General features: G+C 40.2%; 1 protein-coding gene across 1 annotated transcript in view; it reads left to right on the top strand.

Moving 5' to 3' along the window:
• Positions 1 to 885: 885 nt before the first annotated feature.
• The window catches only part of LOC124878458 (citron Rho-interacting kinase), a 103,797-nt gene continuing 81,248 nt past the window's right edge, over positions 886 to 23,434 (top strand). The window contains exon 1 of the mRNA XM_047382409.1: positions 886 to 1,140. The gene's annotated coding sequence lies outside the window, so the exon portion shown is untranslated. The remainder of the gene's footprint in view (positions 1,141 to 23,434) is intronic.

Genomic DNA, 23,434 nt, shown 5'->3' with positions numbered 1-23,434 from the left:
CTCGACTAGAAGGCCCACTTCTCTCCCGGCCTCCCACCCCAGGTGGCAAAGAGTGAACAGGGGTGTGGAGAAACCATTCTAAAGGTATGAAACATACTTTTCATTAAGCCCGCATTTCTGTTTTAAAAATGTTTTTTATTGGTCTCATGTGATATTCTAATCTTAAATGTTGTGTTTTCATTGGCTGTAAGCAGAAAATTATCACAATTAAAAGAAATGAAGGCTCAAAAACATCAGTCTGTGTAATTAATCTATATAATGTGTTTCACTTAGTGAACTGAGTTACTGAAAAAAAGAACTCTTTAAAAATATTAGATTTTCTTAAATATGGCTGTATGTTACCCAATGAGATGGAAAACTGAAACCAGCCGGTTGGTCAGCAACAACCATGCCTCGTTAAAGTCACTTAAATCCCCTTTCTTCCTAATTTCGTTGCTCAGTTTAATCTTTGGCAAGGCGTTTTGTCTACATTAGGATGCCTAAATGCATTCAATTGCTGCCACGTGATTGGCTGGTCAGCTATTTGTTTTAAAAAGAATCTGAACAGGTGTACTAAAGTGTATCCCTTGTACTATGTTTCTTTTGATTTATCCAAAAAGCAAACATTTGTTGTAATAGCATCCACTCTCACAAGACTGTTCATTAGGTGCCACCCTGCCAAAGTTATTTAATAAACGGAAATAGGCATGTGCTGTGTTCGTCAAGTTGCATATGTTGGTATGATTAGTAGAAGCTGTGTCATTTAGTGACAGGAGGGGAGATTTTGAGAGGTGTGGGGTACCGGGTGAAAAAGATGAGAGCGTGAAAGCTTACAGTATGCGATCGCTGTTCTGCTGCATTACTCTACAATGCAACTTCTTTCTGTTCCTCCTCACCCTCCCTCATTCCTCTCTGTGAGCAGTAATCTCCACTCACGCTCGCTGCCTCACAGTGATCTGAACTGCCACAGTGAATCTCTCTCCTCCATCAGCTTCACTTTCTCCCCAGTGAGGATGACATCCCCGATTTTGATGAACCAGCGAAGCTTTCATTCCAGCAGGAGGCTTCCGAGGGAGACCCCACACGAACGGGCTTATGGGATGAGGAGGAGCTGTGTCTAAGGAGCTTCATAGAAAACCTGCCAGCCCTAGAAGGCACTGGGTAAGCGCAGTACTGTTTTACTTACTGTGCAGATCAGACATAAGCAGGGTTACTATGAATGAACCTAGCATTTCAATGCCTTACAGCCTCAACAGTGTTTCCTGTCTGAGCATGTTGGGACTATTATTTGATGGAGACTGAGTCTAGAGTTGAGAATTTGTGTAGTGACGAGGTACAGTAACTCAGGTAGCACCCAGCCTATGCAGCAGCTGTATCTCATCGAGCAGGGCTTTGCACTATTCTTGGTCACGACACTGAAATGCTGTGTCTCTGTTTGGCCATATCTCCTCACCACTGTGCTCTCTGGATCACACACTCATACAGATGGATATCACACCTTCAAACCATATTGAAACTCAATTTTTGTAGATACTCATAATGTGTATGGTGAGCTTTTAATTTTCTGTAGAATTATAATTAATGCATGAGGAAGTTCAATGACAAAGTTTCCATTATCTGAATGTGTGCTTCAGAAGTTGAGGTTAACAGAAAGACAAAAAGAAAGAAGGCTAAAATCACAAAGTCAGTAAAGAGAAAAGCATAACAAGATAAAGACTGTAGCTGGAGAAAAGTATCGCTATGGAAACAGCAGGCAAGGGAAGAGGAGAGGTAAAGGAAGCTTGCTGGTTTTTTCTGGCATCCGTTTAGTTGGATCATGAATTCCAGTTCTGACAGGACTTTTTCACACAGAGCCAAATGCACAATTGTTAAAAAGAGATGAAAATTAATATGGGACATATCATATAGAGAAACACTGTATTTATGTATGTATATTCAGTTATTCTGGCAAAGAGGATGCTGTCTAGAAGTTATCTAATAATACATTTACAACAGTCATAGGTAAGTCAAGATGTCTACTCATTCAAATCAATTAATCTTCAATCTGAGTTGACTTGTGGTGCCAAACAGCACTAAAAACAAGCAATAATGAGAGAAAGAAATCCACCTGAGTACGGTCTGAAAACAAACCTGACTCCTTGCAGAACCAATCTGTTATTGAGTAAGCAGTGATGAGAGAGATAGAGACAGAGATCTCCAGTGCTGCATATCTGCAAGTGTCATTTTCCCAAAGCGCTTCTTCAGAAGCCCACACTGATCCTCTTTGTCATCAGGGTTGGTGATATAATGATAGGCTGGATTTATGAAGTGCTTTCCTAGACGCTCTGCATACTTTTATAGATTGGGATATTCACTCAGCTCAGCCAATATAAAAATAAATAGTACTTCCGCGTCAAAATATTCAAGTGGCAGTCTGCAGCACTGCTAGGCTCAGTGGAACGTCAAAAGTGTTTGGACTCCACCTTGTTATACGCGATGGTGATTGTAAAACAGCACAGTCACTGGAAAATTCAGGGAGATTAAAAGTCAATCAGCAATCAGAGGCTCATTGTGGCTTCAGTTCTGGCTGAAGACAGCAGAGTAGAAAGAAAACTTGTGATATGAGGCAACACATAGTCTTAAGGTATGTAATAAAACTTTATTATTATTTTATGTATAACATATTTATTTGTTTTTGATACATTTATTTCAGCAAGAGTGCAGATTAAAAACATGGAAAATATAATTGTGGTTTTCAAGTGCTTATTGCTCAGAATATGAAACTTTCTTTACTGTTATACTCTATGAAGAAACTCAAGTGGGACCGGGCAATACTAGCGATTGAATTAGTCAGGCAATCTGCTCCTGTTCTCAGCTTAAAGTCAGCTGCTTAAGAGCCAATGTGCAAATGTTTTGCAAAATGTGGCTTTAAAGCAGCATTACTGTACCTTAATGCAAGAGTTGGTGGCCCCTGGCCAGCCTACAGTCTAAGTGGACCATGCAGTTGCTCGGTTCCCCCTTCTGGTGTGGGGAACCCCAAGAATACTTGGATTCAAACCGGAGAATTTGCACCAAGACAGACCTTGGGAAGTTTGTGCAACAAACTCATCAGTTTAAAATAAATCTCATATCTTCCACCGTTTGTGTCTGAGAAAACATTTCATGCACGTTGTAAGTGGTGCTAAATAGATCAGCAATAGCCTTTTTCCATGGTTGCTTGTGAATGCATCATTAAACTTGGCCCTTGACCATCTGCTTATGTACTGTGATGAAGAGAAAATAAGTATGTGTGCATAAGTATCATCCCTGTTTATTCACCATGGCCTCTTTCTAAAACATTCAGGGACATAATCTAGATTTTTCTATCTTAATACCTTTACTGCCTTGATGCATTTTTCTGACATGAATGGATAAAGGAAGTGTAACTGATAAAATAATAAACAGTGACCAGCACAGCTCAGTCTATTTATAGTTTAAACTCTAAAACAAGATGTGTAATTACAGAATTCAGAAATATTAAAGCATGAGTTCATGATATAAAAGGCAGGTCAGTGCTGTAAGAGGATTTAAGTGGTGGTATGCCCCCCAATTAAATTCAGCTTAGAGCCATATACAACTTTGAATCAGCTGTGGGTGCTGCTTTTTTAAATTTCCCTGCAATGACTTGTGTGTTTTTTTGTTTTTGTTTTTTTGTTTTGTTTGTTGAGCAGAATTTGTTTTCCAAAACAGCAGAAGTTGTCTGTCTTATTTGAAAGACAGTTTGATCAGGTTTGATCAGGGAATACAAACAGATGGGGAAGGGGCAGCACTGGATGACTATGCTTTTTACAGTCCTGGCATTTTTTCTGTCATCTCAATAAAATGACTTTAAACCATTGGAATGTATGGCACACTTTTTTTTTAAATAAAGGCACACTAGTGGCCTTTATTTTTGCATTTTTTTTAAGAAGACAGACAGGAAATGGGGGTGGAGAGAGGGGGAAGACATGCAGCAAATGTCCCTGGGACCGGGACTTGAACCTGAAACTGCCACGTTAAGGACTTAAGCCTCTGTACATGGGTCCCTGCACCACCAGCACCATGCCTGCTTGTTATTGTTATTCAGACTTCATATAAATTAGACTGAATAAAAATTCTTTAAACTTGAAACCAAAAATGACCGCTGGATTTTGTTGCGTTAGACCTGGGTTAGCTGAGACAGGAGGACACCTGGTGGGGAGGGGGTTGACTGTGGTTTAGTAATTTGTTTAGTAATTTGTTGTTGCCTTGACTGTAAGATGAAAATACCACAGTTTACGCAGAGAGGAAGGTCAGAACCCGTGTACATGAAATCTTGATTTTGAAGAGAAGAATCTGTGCCAGTACAATGTTTCAACAGCTCTGTGAATAACTTTTGCCTACAGCCCATACAGTAGCACTGGCCCTGGTCATCCCGACTCAATGTAGAGCAGCACAATGACAAGGATGCAACCTCTCCCCACTCCTCCTCCTCTTCAAGAACTCTGACTCACAGCCCAGCACATTTTAATCAGCCCACGAATAAGCTCCTCGACTGAGATGAAACCCGTAGTTCTTCTAGGAATGTGACTATTCTGTTCTCAGCGCACCCTAATGAAAAAAAAGTTAAATCTTTCAAATACATTGTAGTACCGAGCTAACTCAATCGTTTTCTGGATTTAAACAGTTAGAAGTTCAGTTTACATGAAAAGAGTTGGACGTTTTTCAATTATTATGGATGAGACAGTTTAATAGTGATACTGTCTTCCCTGTAGTTATGATGAGCTTTTAAAAGTATAACTATTAGAAGCTGCTTTCAGAGAGATAGTTATTGCAGTGGAGGATCCCAGCTGCAGAGTGTGTTAGCGCAGCTTATTATGGAGCGTCAGCTAGCGCTCAAATCTGGGAGGAAGACAGCCAAATCTGTTTTGCCATCTGGTGCCTCTTGCTCGGATGGCACCCCTTAACTGCCAACTCTACCACTGGTAAACCGATGAGGAAGTTCTCAACATTGTTAAGAAGTGATCAATACTAAATCATATATTTTTGTCAGCATGTAAGCATCTACAGTATGCATTTTAGTGAGATTTTAAGTGAAAGAGAAATACAAAGTATTGCAAAATTGTGAGGTGGAAAAATAATTAAGAAACGTTTTTCCAAAACTCTTTCAAATAAAAATCTTAAAAGTGTGTTTTCAGACCCATTTACTCCAATAAATAACCACACAAGGAGTTCCTTCACAAAAATTCCTCCATAAACTTCAAATGGTTCAGAACCCAGAAATCACCCGAACCCTTTACTTCTGCCACATCACTCCCATATTACAACAGCTACACTGGCACCCCATCAAATCCAGAATTCAATGTAAACTACTCCTCATTAAATTCAAGGCTGTCCACAGCCTTGCCCCACCTTACCTGTCCCAGCTCCTCCGCATTAGCAGGAGACCCTCAAGACTTACTCCTCCATTCACCTCTCTGTTCCTTCTGTCAGCACCATGGGGGGCAGAGCCTTCTCTTACTCTGCCCCCCTGCTCTGGAATCAGCTGCCACCCAATATCCGTAATATTGATTCCCTTCCTCAGTTTAAAATCTGACTCAAAACTCACCTTTTTTAAATCTACGTATTCCCTGTAATGTTTTATTTATGTTAAGTTGCTGGTGTTTTGTGGGTAGAGAATTTAAGTGCACCCTTCCATCAAACATTTTGACAGGTGGGCGGGACTTCCGGTGAGGGCGGGACTTCCGGTGGGGGGCATATGGGCGCCATGTGGTTGCCATGTGGGCAGGGGGGGTGTGTCCAAGGGGCGTAACAGTGGATGTTGATTGGTTGTCGTCATTAGGGGCGATACCTTAAATGAGTCAATTAAAACACAGGGGTGTGTTTAAGGGTGTTACGGGGAAGGCCTTAAATGAGCCAATTAAAACACACAGGGGTGTGTTTAAGGGTGTTATTAATAATCTGTATGTTTTTTTCAGGCATTAATACATCTAAAAAACAAAACAACAAAAAAAAAGACATGCATCCTTTTATATTTTTAAAGGTATAATCAACTTAATGTTGACCTATCACATGAAATCCTAATAAAGGAACTGTGTAACCTGACAGAATTGTAAGTTAATTTTTGCTTTACAGCAGGACCTATTTGTTGAATATATGAGCCAGTCTAAATCCGTTCAAAATAGAAAAGACCTAAAAAAGTAAATAAAAAAAAATTGTGCTTCACTACATCGATGGAACGAGAAAAACCTTCAGCTTCTGCGTCAACATACTGGAAAAGCAGCTGAAAATAGGTAAGACGAATATCAGATTAACAGAAAAAAAAAAGAACATCAGTATACTGTTTCCAAGTTACAAATTGACTAGCAATGATGTGTTTGTTTTTGAATCATGAGAGACTCCATTTTAGGAAAAAGGAATGATAATTTAAGTTACCTGTAGCTTTTCTAAAAAACATTTTTACTTTTTCATCTTAGAGTTACAGGGGGTTACAACTGTTAGGGGCGATGTCAGGAAAGGGGCAGTTACGTCTGTTTCTTAGATAACATATCACCTTTGAACTCAAGAAGGGTTTTGGTCTTAAAAACATAGGCAGCTGAAATAGGTAAGACGAATATCAGATTAACAGAAAAAAAAAAGAACATCAGTATACTGTTTCCAAGTTACAAATTGACTACCAATGATGTGTTTGTTTTTGAATCATGAGAGACTCCATTTTAGGAAAAAGGAATGATAATTTAAGTTACCTGTAGCTTTTCTAAAAAACATTTTTACTTTTTCATCTTAGAGTTACAGGGGGTTACAACTGTTAGGGGCGATGTCAGGAAGGGGCAGTTACGTCTGTTTCTTAGATAACATATCACCTTTGAACTCAAGAAGGGTTTTGGTCTTAAAAACATAGTCTTTGCAGTTGAGATAACACTGTCATGTTCTGGTATAAAATACTGTGTGTAAATGTTGGGGGCTCTGTTTCACTGGCTAACCTCAGTGTCAGGGTCTTCAAATGCTGAATGTCTTTGAACCATAACACTTGTTACATTGAAAAATACCAGTACTGACAAGAAAAAATGTCGGTAAATATTTCAGGAAACCTGGAAATTGTGGCTTCTACTTCTGATAATTCACATAAGCACAATGACATCTTTAAACGTAAGTAAGTAAGTAAGTATTCATTTTTAAGAAATCATTAAATGCATGTGAATGTTCTCAATTTTTTGTTTATATATATTGTTTATATATATATATATATTTGTTTCTTTGTCATAGAACCCACCGCTGATGACCTTGATGATTTCATCTTGACACAATCAGATTATGGTAAGTAAATGTTAAATGCAATAAAATATATATATATATATATATTATAGTTAACCCTTGACAATGTTTCAATTTATAGATTTGATGAGAGAGGTAAACCCAAATGATCAAGTTGGAGGGTTCAGTGGCTGGAATCGACAGTCAAAATTGAGAAGGTGAATTATTTCCAAACAAGAAAAACCCCCAACAACAACAACTGAACTTTCTTCTAACACAGAAATTAAAACTGATTCTTTGAATACTCCTCCGCCAATTATCATCATTTCCCCTGAAGACACACCGGATAAGTTACCGGCACCACCAGAAAGTAAGTAAGTCCTAAAAACCAGCTATTTTTTCTTTGAGAGTGAATGTATTTTAAACCTCAGATAAAAACTGTTTACAGATTCGACTGAGAGCTCTGTGGAAGACACAGCTGTCGAGCAGCAGCAGCAGCAGGGTAGAAAAAATAAATAAAAATTAAATAAAAACAATATATATGTATTTTAAGCATAGTTCAATAAAATGTCATATAAACCTGTTTACAGATACATCCAAAGATGCCACATTGAATCCGTCCACCAGAAGGTCGCTTTTCAAAGATCAAGACAGCTTTCAGCAGAACGGCACAGTTTCAGTCCAACAAGAAGTGAAATCTGGAGGTTTTACCGCAAAGAATCGGAGTAAGATAAAAAAAAAAAAACTTGTGTATTTCAAAAACTATTTTTCGTTTTATTTATGAACGCTGTGCTGCGCAGCGTAAGATAACTTTTATTGTCTTCTGTTTTTACAGAATATTTAACCCCGGCCAAAAGACAGCGACTCTGCGCTACAAAGCAGAGCAACGCTAGTGAGTGGATTAATGAACGGTACGTTTTAATTCATACATACATACTGAATTAATTTGAATTCCTTTGTTTTTTTGTTTTTTTTCAGCTTTAATGTAATTATTTCAATATATATATATATATATATGTATATATATATATATATATATATACATATTTTTATTTATTGATTTATTTTTTGTTCATTCTCCTTACAGAGGTAACGTTGATGGTAGGACAGATTGGCCACAGAAACGGACAACGCAGGAAGACAGTCTCTACAGCCTCACGGGATCTTCGTAATAAGGCCTCATCGTTAACGCTTCTGGCAGCATGTCAGATTCTGTTAAAGAAGCATTTTGGTGACATCAAGGTGATTTTAAACTGAACTGATCACTGTGTTTTTTTTTCGTTTTTTTTCTGTAGGTTAGTTTTATTTTTTTTTTCTTATGTTCATAGAAATGGATAACCGAATCAGACTTGCCCTGGATGAAATAAGAAATTTAGTTAATGAACTTAACAAAATTCCCGTTAATGCAGAAGTAGCAGATAACATCGTTTTAAATGCATCTCCTGCTAACAGTGAAAATGTAATAAATGAACATCAGCACGGTGACGTTTTAAACGTAATCAATCAGGCTCTTGATGATTTAAATAGAGCATTTTGTCCACTCAGTATTGAGCAAAATGATCCACCTGACACTCATCAGAATCCTTCTACGTCACACGCCGCAGATCAGCACGGGGGTCATTTCAATACGGACGTAGCAGTTAGTTCTGATCAAATAGGACGATACCCTCCAGCCGTGGTTGAACGTGAACATTTTAATAACCATGAAATAAGGAGACCTTTTACTATACCGCCGCCCTGTCCAAGTAACGTTCCAGATTTAGCAGCATTCTATACAGACATCATGCGTATTATCATTGAATTAGCCGACGCTGCGAGATCGTTAACCAGACGTAACGACGTTGTGCAGCTGGAATTAGTGGGTGAAAATCTCAATCGTCACATCACATTTACTGTTACAGATGATGGAAATATGATCCCGCCTGCTTTCGAAAACTTCCTCGACGATTTAGTACAATCGAATGCAAATATACCTGTAGATAATAACATGGAATTTGTTCTTCAGGTTGTTAATGACCCAGCAGGAGGTTCTAAGCGTAAAGCTGCAGGAACGTTAGACTGTGAACTGTTTAATAAGAAAATGCGTCCTTTGTATATTATAAACAATACCGGTAATCAGTTATGTTTTGCAATCAGCCTCGCACACGTCTCTGACCCTGAGCTCACGGATCACCGTGCTGTAGAACTGGGGAGGAGATGGCAGCATCAGGCAGGCCTCGACGAGCAAACAGCAGTTACTTTTAGTGATATTGGTAAATTTGAAACCATTCTGAAGAGAAAAATTGTAGTGTTTCACAGAACCACGGGCTCTACTGCTCTGTGTAAATTTGAGACCAGTTTCCCCGATCGTTCAAACCCTCTGTTTTTGCTGTTATTTCAAGGTCATTACTATGGGATAAAAAATCTCAAAGGTTTTTTGGGGTGCAGATATATTTGTAATTACTGTTACGCCAGCTATGATAATGCAAATAAACACCATTGTGAAGGTTATTGTCCAGTGTGTCGAACATATAAATGTATGCAAGAGATTAGCAATCCTGTAAGCTGTGCAGGCTGTCAAAGAATCTGTCGTAATTCCTCATGTTTCAGCAGACACAGGGAACTGCGCATCAGAAATAGTGCTGACAGACCTATGAGTGACTGTGAGTTGGTAAAACTGTGTAAAGTATGCAAACGGATATACGTTATTCCAATCAGTAAACCAAATAAACCACACGTGTGTAATGTAAAATGCAGTATTTGCGGTGAAAATGTACCCCCCAGCCTAGACATTACATGCGATGATCATAAGTGTTACATTCTGCCTTGCAGTGCAATTAATCAGCTTGATGATAAACTGATTTTTTATGATTTCGAATGCCTCGTCAATGAGAGCGGCGTGCATACCCCCTTTCTGGTCTGTGCTAAAACGTTGAAAGGTGATGAATGGTACGCTTATGGACTGAATTGCACCCAAAAATTTCTCCTGCATTTCAGGAGGCCGAAGTACAAAGGTTACACCTTAATAGCGCACAATGCGCGGGGGTATGATGGTTACCTGATTCTCACAGCAATGCTGCAGTTAGGCATTAAACCTCATCTCGTCATGGTAGGAAGTAAAGTTCTCTGTTTAACCGACCCTGATTACAGGTTAAAATACATTGATAGCCTGTCCTTCATGTGCATGAAGCTTAGTGCCATGCCGAAAGCGTTAGGCTTTACCGATCAAAGCAAGGTTTTTTTTCCCCGCCTATTTTCCTCTGAACAACGTCTCCAGTATGTGGGGGCTTTTCCTCCTCCATCCTGCTACGCTGTAGAACGCATGAGTCTTCAAGAACAACAGGTGTTTAGCAGCTGGTACAGAGAAGCGAGCAAAGAGGTCTTTGACTTTAAGAAAGAAGCTATTCGTTATTGTAAAAATGACGTTGAAATTCTTTTTCAAGGATGCTTAAAATTCAGAGACGAGTTCTTTAAGGAGACAAGTGTGGATCCGTTTAAAAGTATCACAATAGCATCAGCCTGCATGAAGGTTTTTGTAACCAATTTCCTTCCTCCTCAAACCTTAGCCATTCCATCACCTCTGGACTACAGACGTAGCAGTAAAACGTTCTCTAGCGCGTCCATTCAATGGCTCGGCTGGATTGCAGACAGCAGAGCCATATTTATCGAGCATGCATTAAATAGGGGTGAAAAGAAAATCGGGCCATATTCAGTGGATGGGTATGCAGAGATTAACGGTGTCAAAGTTGCGTTTGAATTTTATGGCTGTTTTTTCCACGGCTGTAAAAAGTGTTACATGCCTCATGACAAGTGTCCGTTGAGAGGGGTCGCATTTGAACAGTGTTACGCAGCCACTGTTGAGAGAAGCAAGGTGTTACAAACTGTGTACGGCCTTCATCTCGAAGTCATATGGGAGCATGAGTGGATTGAAATGAAAAAATCAGACCCAGGGGTGATCAGCTTTCTTGAGAAAGTTAATGCACCCGAACCGCTATCCCCCCGGGATGCGCTGTATGGTGGACGCACCTGTCCTATGAAGTTGAGGTACACAGCGGAACCGGATGAAACTGTACACTATGTGGATTACACATCTCTGTACCCTTATGTAAACGCCAACTGCGTTTTTCCCCTCGGACACCCCACCATCATTTACAAAGATTTTGATGACCCCAGCAGCTACTTCGGTATAATCAAAGCTGTGGTCTACCCACCACGTAACCTGTTGTTCCCTGTTTTACCTTACAGAACATCCCAAGGTAAACTTGTGTTCACTCTCTGCCGCTCATGCGCTGAATTAAATAACCAGTCAGGTCCCTGCATGCATAATGATCAGGACAGAGCTCTGACGGGAGTTTGGGCGAGTGTAGAACTCTGTAAAGCGTTGGAGTGTAGTTATCGTCTTGCTAAAATCACAGAGGTGTGGCATTTTGAAAAGAGAAGTGATACAATTTTTAAAGGTTACATTCATTGCTTTTTAAAGGGTAAGCAGGAGGCTTCAGGCTATCCGTCTGAAGCAGTGGATCAGGAGAGTAAGTCAAAGTATATAAGCGACTACAAACAGCATCAGGGCATCCAATTAGACCCTGAGAAAATCGAGATGAATCCTGCCAAAAGGCAGGTTGCAAAATTGTGTTTAAACAGTTTTTGGGGGAAATTTGCGCAAAGAAGTGATCTGTCTCAGACCACAGTCATCACTAACCCTGAAGACTTTTTCAGCTTCATGTTCTCGAGTAAATACAGGGTTAACTATTTTCATTTTTTCAACCCTGAAATGTGTGTAGTGCAGTGGAATTTCAATAAACATGTCATATATCCACCAAGTAAGACAAATAATGTGTTTATAGCAGCATTCACCACCGCTTATGCACGTTTAAAACTTCTCAGCAGCATGGAGAAGTTACAGGACAGATTGATTTATATTGACACGGACAGTTTGATTTATGTGACAAAAAGTGGTGAAACTCCTCTGGAATTGGGGAATTATCTGGGTGATCTTACTGACGAGTTAGATGGTGACAGCATTTCGGAGTTTGCATCGACAGGACCCAAGAGTTATGCATACCAGACCAAAAACCGTAAAAATGTAATGATACGTGCTAAAGGCATCACTCAGACGCATGAATGCAGCGAGAGGGTCAATTTTGACAGCATCAAAGGGCTGGTCGAGGGCTACTTACAGGGGTCAAGTGAGGGTGTCATTGAAATCCCTCAGCACACGATCAGGAGGGATAAAAAGAGATTCCGTTTGACAAACGCGACATTTCTTAAAAAGTTTCGACTGGTGTATGATAAGAGACGTCTTTTTTCTGACGGGACAACTCTGCCTTTCGGTTATTAGAGTTGAGGAAGAAATAAAATAAAAAGTCACATGGATTTACAGGAGATTGATTTTGATCCTAGATTTAGAGTCCCTTTTTCATGTATGATAGTTGGACCCAGCGGCTGCGGGAAAACTTTCTTTGTAAAAAGTATTTTACAAAACTGTAATCATGTCATGGATATTGTTCCAGAAAATATTGTATGGATTTACACATCTTTTCAACCCATGTATGCTGAATTGCAGAAGATGAATAAAAATATTACCTTTGTGGAAGGATTGCCTCATTCTTTTGAAGATGAAAACCTGTTTCCTCCTGATCAGAATCATCTGATTATTCTAGACGATGTTATTGCTCAAGCCTCAGATGATGAAAACGTGATGAAGGTCTTTACCCAGTTTCGTCACCATCGTAATATGAGTGTTATGATGTTGACTCAGAATGTATTTCATCAGGGAAAGTTCAGTCGCACTATTAGTTTGAACTGTAATTATATGGTGTTGTTTAAGAACCCGAGAGATAAGCTGCAGCTGAATATACTAGCCCGCCAAATGTTTCCATCTCAAAAGGGTCTCTTCTTGGAGAGTTTTGAAGACGCAACGAGAGAAGCTCATGGATATTTAATCATCGATTTTACGCCTACCTGCCCAGAACATTTCAGACTGAGGACGGGGATACTTCCTCAGCAGTGGCCTGCTGTGTACGTACCCAGAACAAAGTAAGTCATCATGTCAGCGCGTATAAAAAGGAATTTACCATTATTCAGAGCATTGTACCAGGCCTGTCCACAGAAACGTAAAGATATTCTCGCACACTGCTCTCCCGACTTTATTCAGGCTCTGTGCGAGATTGCACTGAATATCCTAAAAGGTAACATTAAACTATCCCCCTCTCAACACCGACAATTGAAGAAACAAAGAAAAATCATCAGATTGTTGGGTGATAAAAGAACCGGGATAAAAACTAAACAGTTGGCTCTCAAAAAGCAACGAGGTGGTTTTATTCTGCCCATCTTAACGGCTCTTGCACCCTTGATCGGTGATCTAGTGGGTGGAATCATCAGGAGATAATGTCTCTCAGAACATCGCAGAAGATGTTTCTCATTTCCCCTCATCAATTCAAGCGTCTGACCCAGTCAGACACGTCCATCAGACAGACGGCGGAGGAGAATTTGGATGCTGAAATGAGAGCGATATTAAACGAGCCGGGTTTGACTTCTTATGAAAAAATCAAGAGATACGATGCTCTTCTCCAGAGGTATCTGACTTTACTTAAGCAAGGTGTCAAAGAAGAAAAACAGCGAGTCAGTTTAACGCTGCAGCGTGACACAGAGGTTCCTGAACATGAGCGGTCCCAAGAAAAACAAGGCCCAGGGCAGGACGAGGCCCCTAAGGATCAGGTTCTTACGGAAGTACTGAAAAGCCTTCCTAAACACAATCGTAAAAATGCCGAGTACATTTTGAAGAAATTATCCGAAAGAAGTGAGAGTTGGACTTCGCGAGGTGAATTTGTATTTAACGGAAATATTATAAAGGGGTCCCACATGATTGATTTGTTGAAAAATCTCATGCTTCCGTTTAAAAAATCTGGAGCATCACAAACCCGAGGATGGTCTGATTTTCTACACTCCATGTCAGAAGTAAACATCCCTATATCTTCAGTCATTAACCCTTATGCTCGTGAAGAATATAGACGTTTCAAAACAGAGGGTACATCGATTGAAAATGGGGGTACACCCACCAGCGTTAAGCAGAGTAGAAAAAGAAGAAGAAGAAGGCAGATAACTCATTCTCCCTACTGGTCGAGATCTGAGCTGGAAGATCCAAAAAATGCTGATGGGAGATCAAAAAGGTCTCTTCGTAAGACGACACTACCACCCCGATGGATTACATTTTCACCATAAACCGTTATAAGAAAAATGAAACATGTAGCCTATTTCTTTTTATTCAATAAAATATTTATTGATTATATTTTTCAAGTCTAACTTCGTTCTCTACTTCACACACTAACATATGATATCATTACACAAATATTAAATCATAAGAAGAAAAAAAAAAACAAACAATGAAAAAAAAAATAAGACATTTTAAATTCCATAACAATCCAGAAACATCTCCAAAGAGCATGTTCCGTGAGTATAAAATGTACAACTTTGATTAATGACACATTTCTGATATTTTTTCACAAAGTTAGATACCATTAAATCATTCTTAATCACATCTCCGGTGTATTTCGACAACACTTGCTGCATTGATAATCCGCACGCTCTATGACATAGATAAAAAATGCAATGGTGACCGCACACAGTGGACAGAGTGTTTTGAAGCTGATTATTATGATACAATATTTTTGAGGATCTGTCTTCTAAAAATGTTACGATGCTTGACGGGTAGAACTCGAAATCCGGAGAGAATCCATAAGAGTCAAAAAAGCTGGATTGACCATTCTCATCCAATGTCAGAGCTAGCCAGTGTTCCCCCGGCATGTGTGAAGGATGTGTATTCACGATAAAGTAGGCCGGCCCTGGGAATTTGTCAGCTAGCAGCGGCAGCTGGTCGCACGGCCACACACCGCAAAACAAATCTCCCAGCAGATGACGCATCAGGCTCTCAATTTCATGATTATTCATGCCTGATTAGATTAATAATAATCCACCAGCACACGCCTCTTTGAATCAATCTCTAAAATAGAATCATAACAAGCGTAGATGATCAGCGTGGTGGTATATGGCAACGGGTTTCTGAAGCGCATTTCCAATCTTAAATTCCCACTGGAAACTGGAGATAGAGCATCTGTGTCCTCGCCCGGGTTAAGATTAAATGTGAATAGAGAGTATCCTTGATTAAATTCCTGACGTGATATACTCAGTGGAAGATCTTTTAGATGTCGTCCTGTAGCCGTAAACAAGTTGTAATACTCTCTCACTGAATGACCTTGGTCAAAATTTGGCTGGAAGGCTTTAGCAGGAATTTGTCTGCCATCCTTACACAAAGCTAAATATTCCATATCAAAATGATTAAAGTCAAACGGATTGAGATTGCGTGTTCCTGTAAAAGCGTCATGATCCAGTAACGCAATCACCACATACTTGGGAAAGATGCCTAAGAAAAGATTCTCTTGGTTGCATACCCTTGAATTTTCAGGGATGGAATATGTTTTTACATTCACACGTGAAAGTGGATACAGAGCATTTGCTTTCATTAAAGCTGAAGCGTGCCCCAGTCGTACAGCTGGAGAGACAGTAACTTTTTTGATAAAAAGAGATGCTCCTAATATCCTGAGTTTGTAAGTGGAGTCTCTTGCGGCCATGAGACAAAAGGCATCGTTGGCTCTTGTAAGTTTAATTTTAAGGTCAACAGAGTTTAAAAGAAGTCTCTCGCAGAAAAATATGTCGGCATGCAGGGGGCCTAGGAGATGTACCTCCCTGGAATTTGCCGTAAAGCCTGCTCTGCTGTTAAGACCTTGGTTAGGGCCGTTAGTTGTAACAATAGAGTTCAGAGCACCTGCAGTGTCTTTATAAAAAAGACCGGAGCTAAACTGGGTTTTTAAAGAATCCTCAGAAAAGTTTAACAATGTCTCAATCATGGCTCTATATGGATGTGTAGCGCTGGATTGTGAAATCATTCGATCTCCGAGAGTGACGTCACACTGACTGAAGATGGTGTTTAACGGGTAGTTGATGAGCCCTACAGGTGCATCATCTGGCAGGTTTGTTCCATTCTCGTTAGTAATTTTCACTCTGAGATGCAACAGCGTATCGTTGAGATCCAGATACTTTTCTCCGTCTCCCGGAATGAAAAACTCGATCGGGCCTCCATCAGTGATTGCTGATAAAGGCTGGATCTCGGTGTAAATTTTATCTTCGATCGATAGCTGCGTCATCGGGGCAGAAAATAAGTCCAACTCTGCCAGCGTGCACTCTGATGATTTGTTATGTAAAAGAGCCATTATTTAAATATATCAAAACTTGCGGATGACTTCCTTCCTCTTCGTTTGTCAGCTGCGACTGATCTCCTTTTTCGCGTTTGTCGTTGTTTTTTAACCGTCCTTAAACGATCACCAGGGGGTCTTGTTCTGGGTCTTTTGGATAAAACCATAATTCCTGAACCTTCTTGACCGTCGATGTGTGCAGAACCACTCATTTTACTCACGGCTCTACCGATGACATCCGAAGCGATATTTGATGCAGCCGTTTTAAGATGGGGTTTTGCAATTGCAAATCCTTTTTTAACCAGAGGGGATACGAAGCGGAATAATTTTGAAAATAATGATCCAATTCCGCGTCCGTACATGACCGGGGCCCCATAAAACCCTGGCAGATTACCGCCTGATTGACTTACATAGTAATTTACAAAGCGATTTGGATCACGTCTCAGACTTAGATGTGCCATGTTCTCTCTTGCCTGCTTGATGCAGTGTTGAATGACCAGCGTAATATGAATGATAACCAATCAATCTTAGAGGTTATATACATATCTCTGGAATAGTTTATACAAATAAAATTTATCTCAGGCTATGTTGTGATATCACCGGTCTGAAGTGTAGTCTTATGACGGTCTTTCCATAGACGAAATTTACAGGAACGTTTTGGTCCGATTTAATTTCTATATTGATATTTTCAATATGTCTTCTGGAGACTGGAAGGTAGTGGGCGGGGTTAAACGTCTGAGTAACCATATCACTGAATGTGCCTTGTACTTTGACGGTCCGCAGTAAAGGTGCAAAAGTGTCGCCTACTATTTGTGGGCTGACCACGTCGCTGTAACAGTATAGGTGATAGAAACCAGCCTTTATATCCGCCGGAAAAGGAGCCAGTTTTGGTTCAGAAACATGAATCCATTCCCCTGGTTTCACGCCAATCATATAAGCTAGAGTGCTGAAGAAGCGTATTTCATACGGACTATTTGCTTGAAATGCAAATCTCTTTTGAACTTTGCTGAATTTAATGCGTAAACCCGATTTCAATTTTTCGAAAAACATGTCCATCTCTGTCTCGAGTTGAACAACGCTGTTATAGTAGCCACTTCTGATCCTTTGCGTATTGATCTCCACATCACCAACCTTCCTCCATTCAAAGTAGGCATCATAATCCGGTAAATTATGCCATGTATGAGGGTATGAAATCTCGGCTAATGCAACCATCCATTGGCCTTCTAAATCAATATGTTGAGCTAAATTTACACGGAAACTTGAACTGGTATTATTTTTAAACACTTCCATGCTAGCATTAGATGGAAGAGTAACGTAAAAGCCATCATCCTCTACCTGACGGTTCATGATGCTGTGTCAACTGTGAGGTTTAGTGCAAACCTTTTTTATACGTTTCGAAGTTCATCAAACTTGATCCAACTGTTGAATTTCTCAGGCCAGTTTTTCCAGCTTACAAAAACCTGTTTGACTCCCTTGACCGTACGTCGTTTTAATATTTTTTCCACTTGATACATCTTGTCGTTAAATATTTTTACTTTTTGAAGTTCCTCAGCGTAAAAGGAACCCTCGATAGGTTCTCCATCCAAATCTTTGAGTTTGTATACAGGAGGAGAACGGGGTATCCGGTCATAGACTGTAAACACTTCATCCGTAAAACTCTGTTCGTATTTTTTGTCAAACACTCCACGGACCTTGGATATTCTGACAAGATCCCCTTGTTTAAACGTTGTCACTGAGTCCTTGCAATATCTGTTGGACTTGACATCATACAGATTCTGAAACACTTGAAAGGCATTTTCTGGGGTCACTTCCATAGGGCTCATTTTAATGCTGGAGTGGTAGGAATGGTTGTAGCTTCTAGCTAGGTTTTGCAGTACATCGACGTACCGCCGGGTATTGTTAGCTGTAAAATATCTCCACATCCTTGTTTTTAATGTGCGGTTAAATCTCTCGATCACTGAAGCTTTTGCTTCACTCGCTGTGGCAAAATGTTCAATACCGTGTTTCTCCATTAAAACTTTAAATTTCTTGTTAAAAAATTCTTTACCGGCATCAGTCTGAAGTTTTTTGGGAATCTGGCTTTCTGTAAAAACTGATTCAAATGCCTTTACCACCTCAGCGGCTGTTTTCCTCTTCAAAACTCGTACATACGCCCTTTTTGAAAAGATGTCAATGACTGTTAATAAATAATTATAACCATCATTTTCCATGGCCAGAGCTTGCATGTCACAGAGATCAGCCTGGAACTGCCTCAATGGTCTGGTGACAAAAACTCTGTTTCTCGGGAACTTTATTCTTGCAGGTTTATGTAGAGTATAGGTATCTTCTCCTGATAAAAAATCTTTAACTTTTTCAACCGCAACCTTCTTTCCCGTTTCATCTTGCATAACCCTCCTCAGCCTATCTACACCCCCAAAACTTCCCGGATTTGAAGGGCTATAATATACTTTCTTCATCAGCCGTCTTCCTGCCATCTCTGCCGATTACTTGTTAAATAATGAGAAAAAAACACACAGGAGGGTAGATTTATCCTTATTTTTATTTTTATTTTTTATTTAATATAAACAAAAAACAACCAGAAAACAAAATCAGATAAAATGCAGATGAATTCAAACACTACTAGCTTTTTTTTTAAACAACACTTTTTGGGAAAGGTTACTATGTTCCTACTTTAATTGTATTTAATAGTAAAAAAGAAAAAAGAAGAAAAATCATATAATGCAGATTAACTAAAGTACTGGAATACTAAAAAAAAAAAATGATACAACAACAAGTCATCAAACATGTGAGATCAGTTTGTCAGTCCATAGCACTCTGAAACAGAGTTAAGTTGTTTGAGATGTTTCTCATCGACCATGCGATCATAAACGTGCGCTATTGCACTGTGGATGCCTTGTACCGATTTCAGTTCATATAAAACCGTCTTGGCAATCGTCTTAACTCTGAAGTCATCCGCTTGTATGCTTCGAAGTACCAGAAGATTCTGAATAGCAGGAATGAGTTTGGGGGTTACGAGTCGTCGTACGATGCGTTGAAAGTTGACTTGGTAATAATCCTCCCCCAGTACCTCCAGGCAATGGTGTTGACGCTGGCTTGGGTGGTTCGTTATACATCCATAGCAGGTTTCTCTGAGATAGTTCAAAGAGGTTATGTTGAATAAATGAAGTATCGCTGTTTTCACCGTATTGATGAGGGTGGTTGAGAACCAACCGTCAATTTCGTCCTCCTGGTTACTCTCATCCTCTGCTGAAGGCTGAGGGTCCTCCATCGGTTCCAGGGTTTGTGTAGGGGCTTCGGTAGAGGGTGAGTAGCCGGTGGCTACCTCCTCCTCCACGACCACCTTCATGTCTTCAGGCAGGACATTCGCGTCTACAGACTCAGCCATGAATAGCGGTGATGGTGAGCAGAGGTCTGGAGAAAGCGGTGGATATTTCATGTTGTATCCTGTAGGTGATGCAGGACTGTAGTGGTTTTCTGAGAATGAGGATGTTGAGGTGGATGGTGAGAAGAGGTCAGGGGAAGGCGGATGATATGGTCCAATGTTGAAGCTTTCATCGTGCTCAGGAGAGAAGTGGATCTCTGCTCGGTGGTTGTAGAGATCCCTGTATGGTGTCGGTCCACTCATTCTCATGATACGATTCTCAGTGTCTGTGAGCTTGCAGTTATCCCCCCGTATATATATCATAGGAAGGGGCGTGTCCTCAGAAGAGGGTTCGTTCTAAACGTAAAACAGGAAACGTCAGCGTTTTTTTCACTGACATGACATCGATCCAACTTCGTGACTTTTGGAAAAGGTCGGAAAGACGATGTCCAATTTCACTCATCTTCTCTGCCCAAGCTTCAAACGGCAGAGCCAGCATTGTCTTGAATACGCCGCAGTCCTGATTGAAAGCCTCCAACACAAACAGATCTGAGGGACTCGTCCGGTTGTTCCTGCGTCTGCTTGCCCGAAAAGACCAGCGGCCATTTGCTGTGGTTTTTGACCCCCACACTGCGCTAAAGAGAGGTTCTCTCTCAGCTATTTCAACATCGGATGGTATATGAAACATTCTCGCCCGTTTTACAGGTCGAGGAGACAGTTCATTTTCTTCTTCTTCTTCTTCTTCTTTCTCCCTCTCCTGCCTTGAGACTGTTTCAGGGCTATCATTAAGGTGCGGGATTGCAAGCTTTAACACAGCCCAGTCGCTGTGGGTGAGTGTACACAGAGCCAGTGATCCATTAAATACCTCGTCTTGATCCAATTGATACAGGCAAAGCTCTCCTATTTCATACATGAAAATATAACCCCAGCTGCCAACCAGGCCATATGGCTCCAAAGACCATTCTTCCTGCAGAGTCTTGAACGGGGGTCTTTGTACCCTGCAGATGTAGTATGTTGATTTCTTAGGAGCATTCAATTCACGGGATGAATACTGGTAGACGGTCACTGGGGTTTCGCACAGAACTGACATACCTCTTGGCCGAACCGAGGTCTGATTTTCAACCATGGTTGTTGAAGTTGATTTTGGATCCTCATCATCGGTAGAGTATGTCACGACGGGAATTCCGATAGGTATCTCCGTTGAGGAAGTATATGATGCAGTTGCTTGTTCATCATCATCATCTTGGCACGCGTTGCGTTTCTCCTCCGCTTGACGATAAACTCTCTTAACTCTAGCCATTGTTGAACGGGTGTCCTTTTTTTTTCCAACGAATGCTGCATGTAAAGTGCAGAGTTTTATCTCTGTATTTAAAGTAAACACTAAGGCACGCCCTATTGTTTTCATTGGGTTATTCAAGGTTTAACGATGCTTACAAACACACCCCCCTCTATTTTTAATTGGTGCTGATGCCAAACAGTTTCCGATAATACCATATTTGTCTTGTTCTATTTATAACAAACACACCCCTGTGTTTTAATTGACTCATTTAAGGTATTGCCCCTAATGACGACAACCAATCAGCATCCACTGTTACGCCCCCCCTTGGACACACCACCTGCTTGACCACGTGACCTCCTGCCCACGTGGCAACCACATGGCGCCCATATGCCCCCCACCGGAAATCCCGCCCTCACCGGAAGTCCCACCCACCTGTCAAAAAGTTTGATGAAAGGGTGTACTTAAATTCTCTGTGGGTTTATTGTCCCTTGTTTTGCTATTTTTGACTTATCTTGTACAGTGTCCTTGAGTGATATGAAAGGCGCTTTTAAATAAATTTTATTAATATTATCCAGTGGAAGTCGCTTGATTAGTCTACCTTTGTGTGATTTAATCTCAGTACAAATCTAACTGTTCCTACAAGGTTTGTTGGTAGACATTCATAAACAAAAACTATCATAGATATCACATCAGACAGATCAGGGAGAAAGTTGAAAAGTTGTGACCAGGGTTAGGTTATAAAACCTATATCCTAATATGTGTACATCTCATGGAGATCTATTCAATCCATCATCTATTAATCTAAAACATAACAGTCCACCTAAACTGACCATCCAGGTAAGAACAATACTCTGAGTAGCAGCAAAAACGCAAATGGTAACTCTGTAGGAGCTGCAGAAATCGTTAAAGAGACACGGAGGATACACCGGACCCATCCTTCAAATCTAGGGATGAGAAGGACGCATTTGTTGGAACCTTGGAGATTGGACAGCATTTGTTGCCTCATCCAGGACGTTATTCGTCTACAATCCTTCAAAGGATGCAGTCCTGAATTTGGACACAGCAATAGTGAATGACATCTGTGAATCAGTAAATCTGTGTTTGATTAATCTGTGGCTTAAAGAACCCGGATGTGTGAGACAAAAAACTGAATTTTGGAACTGAAATTGAATTTCAGACCTGAAAGTGAAAGTAGTCAAACTGAGTTTTCAATACAAGCAAAGCAATTTTCAAAGCAAATAAATTCAGTTCTAAACCATTATATTCAGTTTCAGTTTAGTGAAATTCATTTTCAAACCAATGCATTTAATTACAAATTACACAAATACAGATTCAGTCTGTGCAATTCAAATTCAGTTCCTTCCCATACGTCTGCCACGACTGACTGAGGGTTTGAGAGAACAGAGCAGAGACACAAAAAGAACACAGAAGCACTGATCCAGGAGTACTTTCTATGAGAAAGAAAAGTGAAACATTAATGGTTGTAGCTTCTTTAGTGGCTTCATCTAGGAAAGAAAAACAGCTAAGTAGATGAACTCTGACCCAGTTTTCAAGTCTAGAGTATGAAAGAGATGACATAAGGTTAGTCCTATAGAAGGTCAGCCAGTAGCTATGTGTAGGAGAGACAGTGTTAAAGACTGAAAGACAGGGCAAAGTGAATCATCTGTATAAGGTGAGCATTAAGTTGTTGGCAGCAGCAGCTTGGCCGATGTACCCCTCCAGGAAGGTGGGTATAAACCAAATAAACACAAGCTAAAATGTGGTGAGAGTCACATGCTTCACTGATGACCTGACCATTGAGGCACACAGGCATTCCTGCAGGAATATGCACCACTAAACTTATGTTTTTAGAGAATCTGAAGATCAGCATAGGCGTAAGCATGCTAATCCTGTCTTATACTTTGTTCATGTTTTATCAGTCATTGCAAGCCAGCTGCTCCTCCATCATGTCATGCCAATGAAAGTGGAACTCCAGGCAGCACCGTGATACTGCTTGGGAACATGCTGTGTGCTTTTTTCTGTTACTAAACATCCCAACTTCTCATCCCTAAAGCATAATGACTTCATCATTCACATTTCTGGGCGAATATTAATAAACATAATAATCTCTCTCTGCGTGTCATGTTCTAAGCAGCACTTATTGCCAGTCTTAGAAGGAATGTTTCATAACACAACACAGTCAAAAATGCTGAAATACAATATAGAATAAATGGTATGATTTTTATACCAAATATAGTCTTGCAGCAGCAAAAATACATAGCTGAGCCTGAGTTGAGCATGTTACTGTAAGGAGGAGTGGGAGGTGAGCCTGTGCTTTTAATAGACATTTTCTGTCGTTCATTCTTCTGCCTGCTACTT

Source organism: Girardinichthys multiradiatus, chromosome 12, assembly GCF_021462225.1.
Source record: "Girardinichthys multiradiatus isolate DD_20200921_A chromosome 12, DD_fGirMul_XY1, whole genome shotgun sequence".
In the NCBI taxonomy this organism is placed as follows: domain Eukaryota; kingdom Metazoa; phylum Chordata; class Actinopteri; order Cyprinodontiformes; family Goodeidae; genus Girardinichthys; species Girardinichthys multiradiatus.
The sequence above is the reverse complement of the archived record's forward strand: the minus strand, read 5'-3'. Positions and strand labels throughout refer to the sequence as shown.